Source organism: Quercus lobata, chromosome 6, assembly GCF_001633185.2.
Source record: "Quercus lobata isolate SW786 chromosome 6, ValleyOak3.0 Primary Assembly, whole genome shotgun sequence".
Taxonomy (NCBI): Eukaryota; Viridiplantae; Streptophyta; class Magnoliopsida; order Fagales; family Fagaceae; genus Quercus; species Quercus lobata.
In genome coordinates, this window is record NC_044909.1 from 3,979,291 (window position 1) to 3,991,953 (window position 12,663).

Genomic DNA, 12,663 nt, shown 5'->3' on the forward strand with positions numbered 1-12,663 from the left:
TTTACCAATTAAACTAACTGGAATCCCTAGTTTGAGTTGGGTGCTCACTTCCTGATTCCTTGAGCTAGGTCATCTAGCTTAACCACCAAAATCAAAGAAAATCAAATCAAATTTTCTTTGGTAGCATTTACTTCTAAAACATTTCTCATTCTCCTCCCCATAGTACACATTCTCCCTAGACTACTTTATTAGGATCTCTTTAACTAACCTTTAGTTGATTTTCCTGATAATAGTTTGCCCAACAATACCTTTTTTGGCTTGATCATAAGCTATTTGACTATCTTCTTAGGCTAACATTCGTTCAACGCATTTTAATCCCCTCAGTCTGAGCCACTAGTGACAATCGGTCATTAGGAATATTGGGCTCATGTTTGGTCTCAATGAAATTGGCCCGTTAAGCCTCCATAAGTTAATTATGTTGCAAAATTTAAACCCCAATTAATTTTAATAAATTGCCTAAGTTGATTAATAATGCTAATTATGCAAATAATCACAGTTCAACCGACATAAATAGTAACAGTCTCATTGGCCAAAGGATAAAAAACAAGGTAGAAAACAACTACTTTTGAATACGAAAAGTGGAACAAAAAAATTGCAAACGAAACAAAGCTAAAATCAGGTACATACACATTTGAACAGAAGATACAACCTCGAAAGATTTTGTAGTGAGAACAGTTTGTATTGTGAAGCAGAAGCGAAGAACTGAAGCCTAGCTTTGAAGAAGCCAAATCAAACTCTAACATATTATCCTCCAACTGATGTCCCCCAATAACAATGGAAGTTCTTGGCTTTGATCCACCATCCACAACTCCTAAGCATAGCACATTTTACTTGACTTTCACCATCGAATTGGCACCATAAATCCTCCAATACACACTCTTGCTTTGCAAGACCAAATCAATAGTTGGCACAGCTGGTCCAGTCATGGTGCTATAGCAATGGTCTTTGAGCTGAAACATGCTCCAAATGGTGCCACGGATGCCACTCTAATAATCTTCCTTGATGCAGCCTTCTTGACAAAATCTTTTAGGATAGCCTTATAGATAGAAGTATGCAAAATAGTGTAAGGATTTATGGTACTAATTTTTGTCCCACCAACTCCTTTTTTGTCGACGGATAGCAAGGAGGTATTAAATTTGACAATTTGTCCATCTATTTTGATGGACTTTACACCAATGAAATATTCATCAGATGGGTCACCTTTTGAATAAACTGGCGCGGTGCTTACGGGGTTGATAATTAGTGGGGTTGTGTCCATAGTTCTCAGAAATCGGAAACCGGGATGAAAACCTGTTTTTTAAGCATAAAGAACAGGGCATATGTGGCAATTCCATGAACCCCTAAAACCGGGGTTGGACCGCACGAACCGGTGGCAAGAACCGTGCGGTCCAACCCCTTAGCAATATTTTTTTTTTTAATAAAAACAACTTAACACAATTTTATTCTACTTAATTAAATTATCCATCTCTTACAAGGAATAAAAAAAATTGTAATTAAAATCCGTCCAAGATATTCAACTTTACTTCAAAAATTAATCATAAATTTTAATGTTTTCATGGTTATTATTTTATTTTATTAACTTTTTTATTTAATTATTAAATATATGCTTGAAAATCATTAAATTTCCCTCACGTGTATAGATATATTAGTCAATTTTGCTAGTTTTATAAATTTAATATCTATATTTAGGCTTTAATTTATTATTAAATTAATTATGACGTCATCACAGTTCGACCCCTGTTCAACCTCGGTTCGACCTTAAAAACCTTGAACTTCTCCCTTTTACGGTTCAATGAACAGTCCGGGTCTGAAAACCTTTGTTGTGTCTTGTGATGAGCAACTCTAACACATTTTTGGTATAAGGTAGCATATAATAAGGTCCACCACCAATAAAAAATGTCTCCTAATCCTGACTGGGATGAAGAAGGTACACAGAGCAAACTTACGCTTAAGTTCAAATGCATTTGCAAGTTGCATTGGTAAATGCAATTTGGGTCCTTCCGAGGCCTAGAATGCCTTTAGTACCTTTAGCAAGGCCAACTAAGCTGCCTGAATCTGCACAAACAAAAGGAAATCTAGGCACATTTATATGTAATAAGACACTTATCCCATCAGTTTCATAAACATAAATGTTATCCTCACCTAATCCCCCACTTCGAAGTGAATTATTGAATGGGTTATATGAGTACAAAGAGCAAGTGTCGTTGGTGCACCCTGGCCTAGGTGTCCCATTGCAGCCAAGGCACCCTATGCCCTTAGCTGTTTTACATTTGGATGAGCCACAAGGAACCGGGTTGTAGGATGAGGAGTTGTAACCATCACCACAGTTGAACCATAGAAATGGTGCCCCAAGGTCAGTGACTGCATTCTCAATAAATTCAGTAGGTCCAACTTCAAATGAAGTATAATATTGGAGTGTGACATCGTCTTTCCTGATGGGAAGGTGAAACGCCTGGGGTTTAGAATTTGCTCCATTTGAACTAGAGAAGAAGACAATAGCAATGGAAAAGAGGAAGAGTAGAAGCCATTGAAAAATTATCAAAGCTTCAATGGAATGGAAAGAATGCAATACACAACTAGCTTATCTACTAGTGTTGAGTGATGGATACTGCATAGTCTAGCGTCTCCGGTTTTGTGTGGTCAATGTTGGCAAGCCTTGTCAATTGGCAATATTGATTACAAACTTGCACGTGCTTTTATCATTTAGCAGTATTTTGTACTCTCAAGCATATAAGGCTGCGTTTGTTTCGGTAGTAAAAGAAATCCGGAAAATATTTTACACCACGGGGCGTGTTTGGGAACGGCCGGAAAATTCAGTCAAATGGAAAATGATTTCCGTTGATCGTAAAATATCAAGCCTTTCGGTGTAAAATCAATTCCACTTCTATTTTACCTTCAAACTAATTATACCCATTTTCAGCCTACCTGAACCGAGAGAGAGAGAGAGAGAGAGAGAGAGAGACAGCAAGAAGAGATCGCACCAGAAGCTGAAGCGTTGATCGCACCACTGCCCCCAACCCCAGATCACACCGGTCTCGTCGCACCCCAGCACCGGCGAGATCGCGCTGCTTGAAGCACTGCCGAGATCGCGACCCAAAGCTCATCGGCGCCGCCAAGATCGCGAACCAAAGCTCACCGCTGTTCTCATTCTCAACCTAAAGCTCATCGGTGCCGCCGTTCTCATTCTCGTTCTAGCCATCGTTCTCATTTTCGACTGCCTGAAGCACCACCGTTCTCTTTCCCTCAATCTGTCACTCTTTCTCCCTTCGATCTCACTCTTTCTTCCTCTTGCTCAATGTTATTATTTTGATTTTTGGTTGGGTTAAATGTATATTTTGAAATTTTCTGTAATAAAATTTGTTTGGATGCTGAGAAAATGACTGAGAAAATGTGAAAAATTTGTAGGAAAATAGCATTTTTATAATATTACCAAACACTAAAAATTGTTTTCCAGACTATTTTCCATTGCACAACCAAACACCCGAATTTCATTTTCCTTACAGGAATTCACTTTCCCCTGCATTCATTTTACACTCGAAATTCAATTTACATTGAACCAAACGTAACCTAAATATACATTTTTTTTTTTCTTTTTGGGTAGAAAATATACATCATTTTATCTTTAGAGCATTCCTATCAGCTGTTGTATAAAAAATACCATTTTGACACACCAAAAGTCTACTTTATTATTTTAACACATCACTTTACAATATTATTTTCATCCCATGTTTTATTCTACAATTCTATATATTAAAATAATATTTACAACACATTAAAATAATATATTAAAATATTAAAATAACATTAAAAAAAACCAACCATTGTCATTCCACCCAGCTCACTGCCACCCCCACCACAGCTTACCCCACCATAACCAACCACTGTTACAAACCCACCACCACATCCCACCATTGTTACAAACCCATCACCACCAACCAAAATCAACCAACCAACCACTATTAAAAACGTTGCCACAAGTACCAAGAGAAAGAGAGATCAACGAGATGGAGGGAGGAGAGGTCGGCGGCTCTAGGCAAGACGGCTCTAGGCGAGATCGGTGGCTTCAGGCAAGATTGGCAACTCCAGGCAAGGTGGCTTTAGGCAAGATCGGCGGCTTCAAGCGAGACTGGCAACTCCAGACGAGATTGTTTGCATGGCAGTGGCTCGAGGTTGGCAGAGTAGATTGAGGATGAGAGAGGAAGAGGATGAGATCATGAAAGTGAAGAGGAACAGACAAAGGCAGAGAGGAGAGAGCTTCAAAGGTGTGAGAGGAGAGAGGAGAGAGGGAAGAGTTAATTAAAAAAGGGTCTGTCTAGGCCCACCATGAATAAAATAATAATAAAAGTTTTACCATTCATGAACAGTATGCTTTCAAATTTGAGATTTTATTGTTCATTCATACCAAATATTTTGGCATTTAAAACACCTAATGAGAGTGGTTTTTGGTATTTGGTGTGTCAAATGCCAAATATTTGGCATTTGACACATCTGGTAGGAATGCTTTTATGCATGTGCACCACCACCTTCATCGATAGGGTAGAATGGCATCGTGTTCCCTTAAACACTTCCCTTTAATGGTGTAAATAGTCCTCCATTATGTAGGCGATTTTGACTGATTAGTTACCGAATTGTTTAGCCAAATAACGTTACTTTTTCCTACCCTATTTTGGAATTTGATAATACAAAAATTAAGTTCTCCTTGGTACTCAAACGTTCTCAACAAATACGGCTGAGGTAACAATGGTTGATGTGGCTATTTCCAAAAAATGTACTCGACATTAATAAAAAAAAAAAAATGTTGTTTATGGAAAGTAAAATGTTGTTTACGAATGCGAGTTTTGTGTTTTTTATTTTTAAGAACTCAATTTTTGTAATAACAAGTTTTTTTTTTTAGTAGAACTCGATATTAACAAATTGAGTTCTTTGTAATTTTTTGAAAAATAACTTAAAGATAATGAAATCGAGTTCCTTTAAACTTTTGGGAAACAAGGGAGAGAGACTGAGCGACTAAGGGAGATGAGAGGCAGAGAGGGACGAGAGTGAAGAGAGAGAGTGAGATAAGATAATTAGAGAAACATTTCAACAAAACTTAATATTATTAAAATCAAGTTCATCGGAAAAAAAATTACACGGAACTCAATTTTGTTAATAAAAAGTTCTACTTGTTTTTTTTTTTCTTTTTTTTTTTTTGAAATAGTCGCATTAGGCCATTAGCCTTGGCCACGTCAACCCTGATTAGTGAAAACTCAATTTTTCAAACATTGAGTTCCATGCAAAATTTGATTTTAGCATTATTAAGATCCAAAACAAGGTTACCACCTTAAATTTTTTAAAAGGGTGACTATTTGGCTGAAAATTTCACTAAAAATGGCTAATTAGCCAAATTGCCCATTATTAATGAGTAGGGATTAAGCAGGTCAAAGGTAGTAAAGTCACCTACAAGCTTCCTTTTTTTTTTTTCATTAAAATTTTTTTGACATTTTGTTTGTCTACAACACACCCAAATTCAAGGTCAATTTCACAATATGCTTGGGTATTAACATGTGATGGGCTTACAACACTTATACATGTAACCACCATAAGTACTTGGTGAAAAAATAGATTTGGTTCACCAATGAAAAGTTGGCATATAAGCTTAGAGTCGATTTGGGTATGATTTTGAGTGTGTCACATCAGTTTTCCACTTAAAAATAAAAACAAAATCAACATGTTGCATATGCATTCTAACTATAACAATGCTACAAATCCAAAAATATTTACAATATTTTTCATAACAGTTGAGTTAGCATATTTTTACTAGTTTTTTTTTTTTTTTTTTTTTTTTTTTTTTTTTTTTTTTTTTATTTATCTAGACTCATTGTAGACATTATTATTTTACTTACCACTAATAATTTTTCACATAAGCCAGGTGTCAAATTTTTTGTTTCTAGAGACTTTCTCTTCCAACAAGACAACGTGGAAAGAGAAGGAGCAAGTGGCAGGGTTCCTAAGGTGTAAACCGAGCCAAGAATCTGATGGGCTTTGGTGTGATTTTAAAGCCCAACCTCCTCCCCCCCCCCCAAAAAAAATGTAATTAGATTGGGCCCAATCGTACCAATACTAGCAAGCTGGATTCCTGATCAATATGGATCCAATCCAAGCAAAATTCCTCCACATGGGCCACCATTAGCATGAAGGGGTCAAGATCACAGAGAAGAAAATGAAGTTGGAAAATCAAACACTTCCGATCGTTACAGAAATTGAAGAGGTGGTTCCTTGACCAAGGTCATATGATGGACCAAAGACAAAACTCAAGTTTTGAAAGAAATTCGGAAGATGAAGTTAACAAATCGAAAATCACACTGCTGGAAGCAATACTACCAAGTATCCAACATGATATCAAAACCAAGGGAGCTGAAACTGAAAAAATGACTTTTAAATCAAATATACCAGATAATTACAAGGAGTTATCTTTCAAAATGACTTTAAGGTATTAATTAAGAGACTTGACTTAAAATCACATGAGACCTGAAAATCATTGAACCACCCCTATTTTTGCTTCATATTATTTAATTTATTTATAGAACAATGCTCCATCCATGTTTGCCAGAAATATTTTGCTCTGCGGTCATTGCCACTGTAATTTCAGTGCTAGTAGGCTATTTCATTCTTATTATTTTTCCTACCAAAATTCCTGCAAGAATTCTACCGCTCTACAAACCACGTCACTATTTTCAAGTGTGCTTGTAACATCTTTGGTGATGGGGAGGACTAGAGAATTTGGTAAGTGAAAACTCTTAGCTTGAGATATGTGGGTAAGATACAAAAGAAGAAGAAACTGAATTAAGGAAGCCATAGAAGGAAACATGGAGAGAGAGAGTGGTTGGTGTGTGTTTGTGAAGAGGAAAAAAAAAAAAATTATCATAAATTATGGATGCTTAGTCCTATTTTTTAATAATTCATATTCAAAATAAACGATTTTTCAAAATAAATTATGATATTTCCTAAAATGTACATTGCTTAATAATGACATGATGATATTCATAAAAGAAATTATGCGTAAATAAGTATAAGGTGGTGGGCTGTGCTAGTGGTGTTGGGCTGCTTCCTACTGCACTAGGCCCAAGTTTTCTGGATAAGGGAGTTGGGACCGGTCTAACTGCAACTCAAGTTGGTCCGGCTTGTGCGCAAACTAAGCTTGGTTTGCCAGGAACGTACTTGCAGCAGGTAGAGTTGTTTTAGGCAAGTTGTGGCAGACAGACATAATAATAATAAAATAAATAAAATATATGGCTACTCAGTAGGAAATGACCAAACAATCATCAAACATAATCACAGTAATAATAATCATTTTTACAAAAGGAAAAGAACAGAACAAAAGGGAACAAATATTAATATGTATGGGTTAATCAGAAGATAAAGAAATCAACTAAAATCTGGTCCACAGGAGCAAAACCAGAGAGAAAAGAACGTTCCTTCTCAACGCAATTAATCTCTCAAGAAAAGTCCTGCCATGGAGAGTAACTATTTTGAGAGAAACGGATCTAAATGATTTATGCACAGAGGCTCTTTTTGGTTTTAACAGAGAGCAGAATTTCGTGAGGGAGAGAGGGAATCAATTTACCGGTGCATGCCTGCCGTTCTAATTCTCACTTTATTTTCTTTCTGGTTTCTTTTTTCAAATTCCTATTTCTTAGTTAAGGTTCCCGTTGTTACTCTATTTTTCTGTTCACGGCAAGATCCTCTTTTTATAGTGCATGTCGTGACTGGATTTTACTGTTTTAACCTTTAACTTTCTTTGTCTAGTCTGGGTGTACTGGCCGACCACCACTGATCCGTCTGTGTGCCACCCCCTCATCACCAGACAAAGAAGGATATTTTGTTTGTTTGTCTGCCGTGGCACCCTTTCCTGCTATGGTCTGAGTTCTTTCTCTCTTCCTATCCCTCATGGCATGCACCTAGTAGTTCCAACTCAGCTTGCTTCTTTTGGGTAGTAAGTCATCCTAGCAGGACATTTCCCCAAAAGAGCTTGAGCCGGAACCTCAAAAATAGATTTTTCCCCTCTCCCCACCACCAAACCATGCTCTCTGAATCTCTAACCCCCGACCTCACCATGTCCCGTTTTGGCTGGGTATAGGCTGGTGGTGTCTGGGCCTTGCGCGTGCCTTCCTTCCATATGTGTCCAAAATCTGCTTGCTGCCCATTCGTCTGCCGTGGTCTGGAGACTTGCCTGCATAGCCTATCGTTCGTTTTTTTTTTACCTTTTATGTGGGCTGCTTTTCGATTTCCCACTCCTCTTAGGAGCTGGGCCTTATTTGATGATGGGTCTTATATTTCTTTGGCACACTTCTTGATTTCCCTCATTTCCTGCCATATTGTTCTGTTATTCCTACTGTAATGACTCAATCCTACTGGGCCTCTTTAGGCTAGCCGCTTACTCTTTCCCCCAGTGGCTTGATATGACCATTAGTTTTCCTACTTATGGGCTCCTGTGTCCCTTTTGTCTTTCTCTTCGGCATCCTTGACCCACTTACTTTCTTTGGGCTTCCTTAACCCTTTTACTAACTCTGCATTCCCATGGACTTTTACTAATTTCATTGGGCTTCCCTAGCCTAATTACCTTATTCTCATCCTTGAGGTTCATGGGCCTGCCATAAACCCCTTACTTTCTTTGTTTGCATTACTTTGGACCTGCGGCGACCCTTTCTCACTTTTTTACATCATATACTGCCCATGTGTATGCTATTTCTCTCTTTTCGGGCTTCTTTAAGCCTACTTGCCTTTTCAAGGCCCATTTGTTTATTTTATGGGCTTGTGATCTATTATTCCTGCCGCTTGGGCCTAATGGTTTTGCCATCTGCTTGCCAATTCTTTGCTGCCCTTGTTGTTGGGCTTTTCTTCTTTCTACTTGGATTCTCACAAATGACCCTTAACAATAAGTAAACAATCAAACTTTAATGTATATTCTCACATTGAAATAGAATGCCAACCACAGTTGATATTAGATTATAAAATTAGTTTTTAAGATTGTAAATTTCTTATATGTTTTTATTCTTTGTCAAATTAATTATCCAATAAGGCATTTGTAATTTTGTTTTAGATTTTGGGAGGTTGATATTGTGTAGAAATGAAATTTGTGTGTTTGTTTTAATTATCTTTTGTGCTATTTTGTTTTGGTTAGTAATGTTGGAATTTGTATAATTTTAAAATTATTGAACAAGTATTAATTTGTTTAGCTAAAATCATTTTTGATATGGGTGGTAAATTCAAAGTAATGCATTTTACATCAAGTAATTTGCTGCATTACTTTCTAAATGAAAAATACATTTTTTCCTTAAAAATATTTATGTGAAAAAATATGGGCCGACCCAATCAAACCCACAACCAAATTGACCCAACCCAAGTTGCCTGTTTGCCACATCTACTACCCATTAATTAAAGATATTATCAGATACCATTCCTATTGCCAATTGCAACTCCTTATATTACATGCATAGTTCTACTAGCAAATGAGTGTTTTGTATTTTTTTTTTTTTTTGTATTTTTTTTTTTTGTAAATTTTATATTGCTTTATGCATGATTTCTAAAGTGTTTTACTTTATTTTTCAAAATTTTATTTTCCAAGATTTTAATTGATTGGATTTTTTTTTAGGGGATAACTTCTTTTTTTCAAATGTTTAGTAGCATATAATTTTAAATGTAATTCATAATTTTTAGTATAAAAAATTTACATCACATGCAACAAGATATATGGAAAACATAAACATCACCATTTAAATATCACCATAAACATATCTTTATAATCAATGCCATATTTGTTATAAGAAATGCCTTTGTAATTGACCATGCTTGTTCAATTTGTCTTATGCTATCCTTAAACAAATCTCTCAAAGTCATTCTAAAAGATGGTAAGTGTTTTGAATGTTTTTAGTAGTCATCATTTTTTTCTAGTCATATTATGCATGGTTTCCAATTGAATTTTAAATTTAAATCTTTAAAGCATGTCTTACTTTTATCTTACCAAAATACAATTAGTTTCTAAAATATAATATAAAAGCTTATAATTTTTTCGTTTATGTTTATTTTGGGTATGAGTTTTTTTTTAATCTTTTAAAAAATATAATTGAGTTAATTTATGATTTTTTTTTTTTTTTTTGGTTTTAAAATTTACTTCTCATATAATAGTAAGTGGGAAAAAATCTCTATTATATATAATATATTTATATAAGTTATTAATTTATTATTATGATGATCGTTAAAAGAAAAAAAAAAATTATGTACAACTCTTATTGCCTATTAGTGGTAAGGCTACTGCTCATTAGAAAATATACCTTGATATTGTTTCCAGAATATATGACGATGGATTTCATTAAATTCAATGTATAGTTCTACTCACAAAGGAGTGTTTTGTGTAAATATATATATATATATATATATATATATTTTTTTTTCTTTTTGTCATGTCTTTGTTTTCTTTACCAATATTGCTTTATGCATGATTTCTTATAAATAGTTTTAATCTATTTTACAAATTTAATTTTACGAGATTTTAATTATTTGGATTTATTTTTGGATTTTGTAGGGAATAACTTTCTGTTTCAAATGTTTTAGTAACATATAATTTTAAATTTTATTCTTGATTTTTAGCATAAAAAATTTTCTTCACATGCCAAAAGATATGAAAAACAAAAACATCACCATTTACATATGTTTATATAAGTTTCAAAGTGCTTTTAATGTAAATGTCATAGTTTTGATTGGAATGATTTTGAAAAACAGGCGTACTAGTTTAATTCTTTCTCATGCTAAATTTTGACAGATCTAAAAGTGGTTGTTGTGCAAGTAGGTAAGCATCTTAATTTTCATAGGAAGCTTCACCAACCCCCTTGAAGACTTATGATACATTGGAAAACGTGGGATATAAATTTTTTTGTCTGCAATGCATAATGCAATACTTGGCTTTACGGAAATAGGGAAGACACTCGCTTGCATAACCACCTGGGAGATTTGTCTAAGCATTGTACAAGAAAAACTAATCAAATAAACATGAACGATCAATTTCCTAGACATTACCTATGTCAACTATGACATTCACATTAACAAACAAAGTGGGACTTATATAAATATATGTGAATGGTTATGTTTATATAAGTCCCAAGACACACCCAAGGCTCACTAATGCCCCAAGTAAAGTCTGCAATTCACTCCTATCCTTTGGATTTAAACTTGCTCGAACAAAATACAAAGCTTAAATAGATTTTTGTATGTCATTGAGCTCAATGACTTTTCCTAGCTTCCTCCAGCTTAGGGGTGTCCATCCAAACCAAGAACCTGACCACCAGCCCAAACAACTTGCTTCGACCCGAAACCTAGCCAACTTGACTCTTGTGATGGTCGGTGGCAAATTTCCATCGCCAAAAACTGATTCTACCAGGCCGGTTGGCAGGTCATTGCATAAAAACCTGAATCCAACCGACCTAACCAACCTCCACCCACTAAATTTGTTGTTATCAACTAGTATCAGGTAGTCTTTGGTTAGATCTAACTAGATCTTGTTGTGATCTCGATAGATCCAGCAAGATCTCATCGAGATTCGGCCAAATTTTCTCATCAAGATCTCGACATATCCAACAATAACTCGCTAGATTTAGCAAAATTTTGGACATATCAAGCAAGTTTTGGCCAGTTCGCTCATCCCTAACTCTAATAAAAAACCAATCACCACCCGCGGAAATTTGATTGGCCCGAACCTACTGCTCTTCATGGTTGACCGAGGGCCCAGTTCTTAGGGACCCAAAGTCATCGGGTCGAGTCTGAGTTTGGCATAAACCCAACTTGGACCAACCGGTGGACAACCTTACTCTAGCATCCCCTCATTACCTCTCTCCTATGCAGAAAGTTGAAACTCTCTCCTATCACTAGTTTCTCCGCCAGGTCTCTCTGTATTGTAGGCCCACATAAACGTTTCTTTTTTCCATTTATTCTTTTGTGATCCTTCAAAGGCCTCAATGGCTCCCACATTACGTTACTAGGCCTAATTAGAGTTGGGTGCTCACTCAATGGTGTTTCTTCCTGATTCCTTGAGTTTGCTGATGTGACTTAGCCACCAAAATCAAATCAAATTTTCTTTGGCAGCATCTACTTCTAAAAATTTTCTCATTCTCCTCCCTATAGTACACATTCTCCTTGACTAACCTTTAGTTAATTTTCTTGATAATGGTTTGCCCACCAATACCTTTTTGGTTTGTTCATAAGCTATTTTGACCATCTTCTTAGGCTAGTATTCCTTCACCGCATCTTAACCCCTCAGTCTGAGCCATTAGCTACAATCAATCCTTAGGAATATTGGGCTCATGGTTCGTCTCAATGAAATTGGCCCCTAGAGCTTCCGTAAATTAATTAAGTTGTGAAATTTAAATCCTAATTAATTCTAATCAATTACTCAAGCTGATTAATTATGCCAATTATACAAATTATCAAAGTTCAATGGACATAAATAGTAACCATCGCACATCCTTGGTGCGTTGGTTACTCCACAAGTATAAGTGTTTGTAGGGTGTGGGGGGTAAGGATCAGAGTTCAAGTCTCTAGGAGGGAGTTTCACCCACAAATATACTTAGATTAGACTAGAATAAAATTTTTATCTTGTATAAAAAAAAATGGAGATAAATGGTACTAATAGTC

The 12,663-nt window shown here is 35.7% G+C and overlaps 1 pseudogene; it reads right to left on the reverse strand.

The window, feature by feature from the left end:
* Nucleotides 1-497: 497 nt before the first annotated feature.
* Nucleotides 498-1,977, reverse strand: LOC115994725 (annotated as a pseudogene).
* Between the last annotated feature and the right edge of the window lie 10,686 nt (nt 1,978-12,663).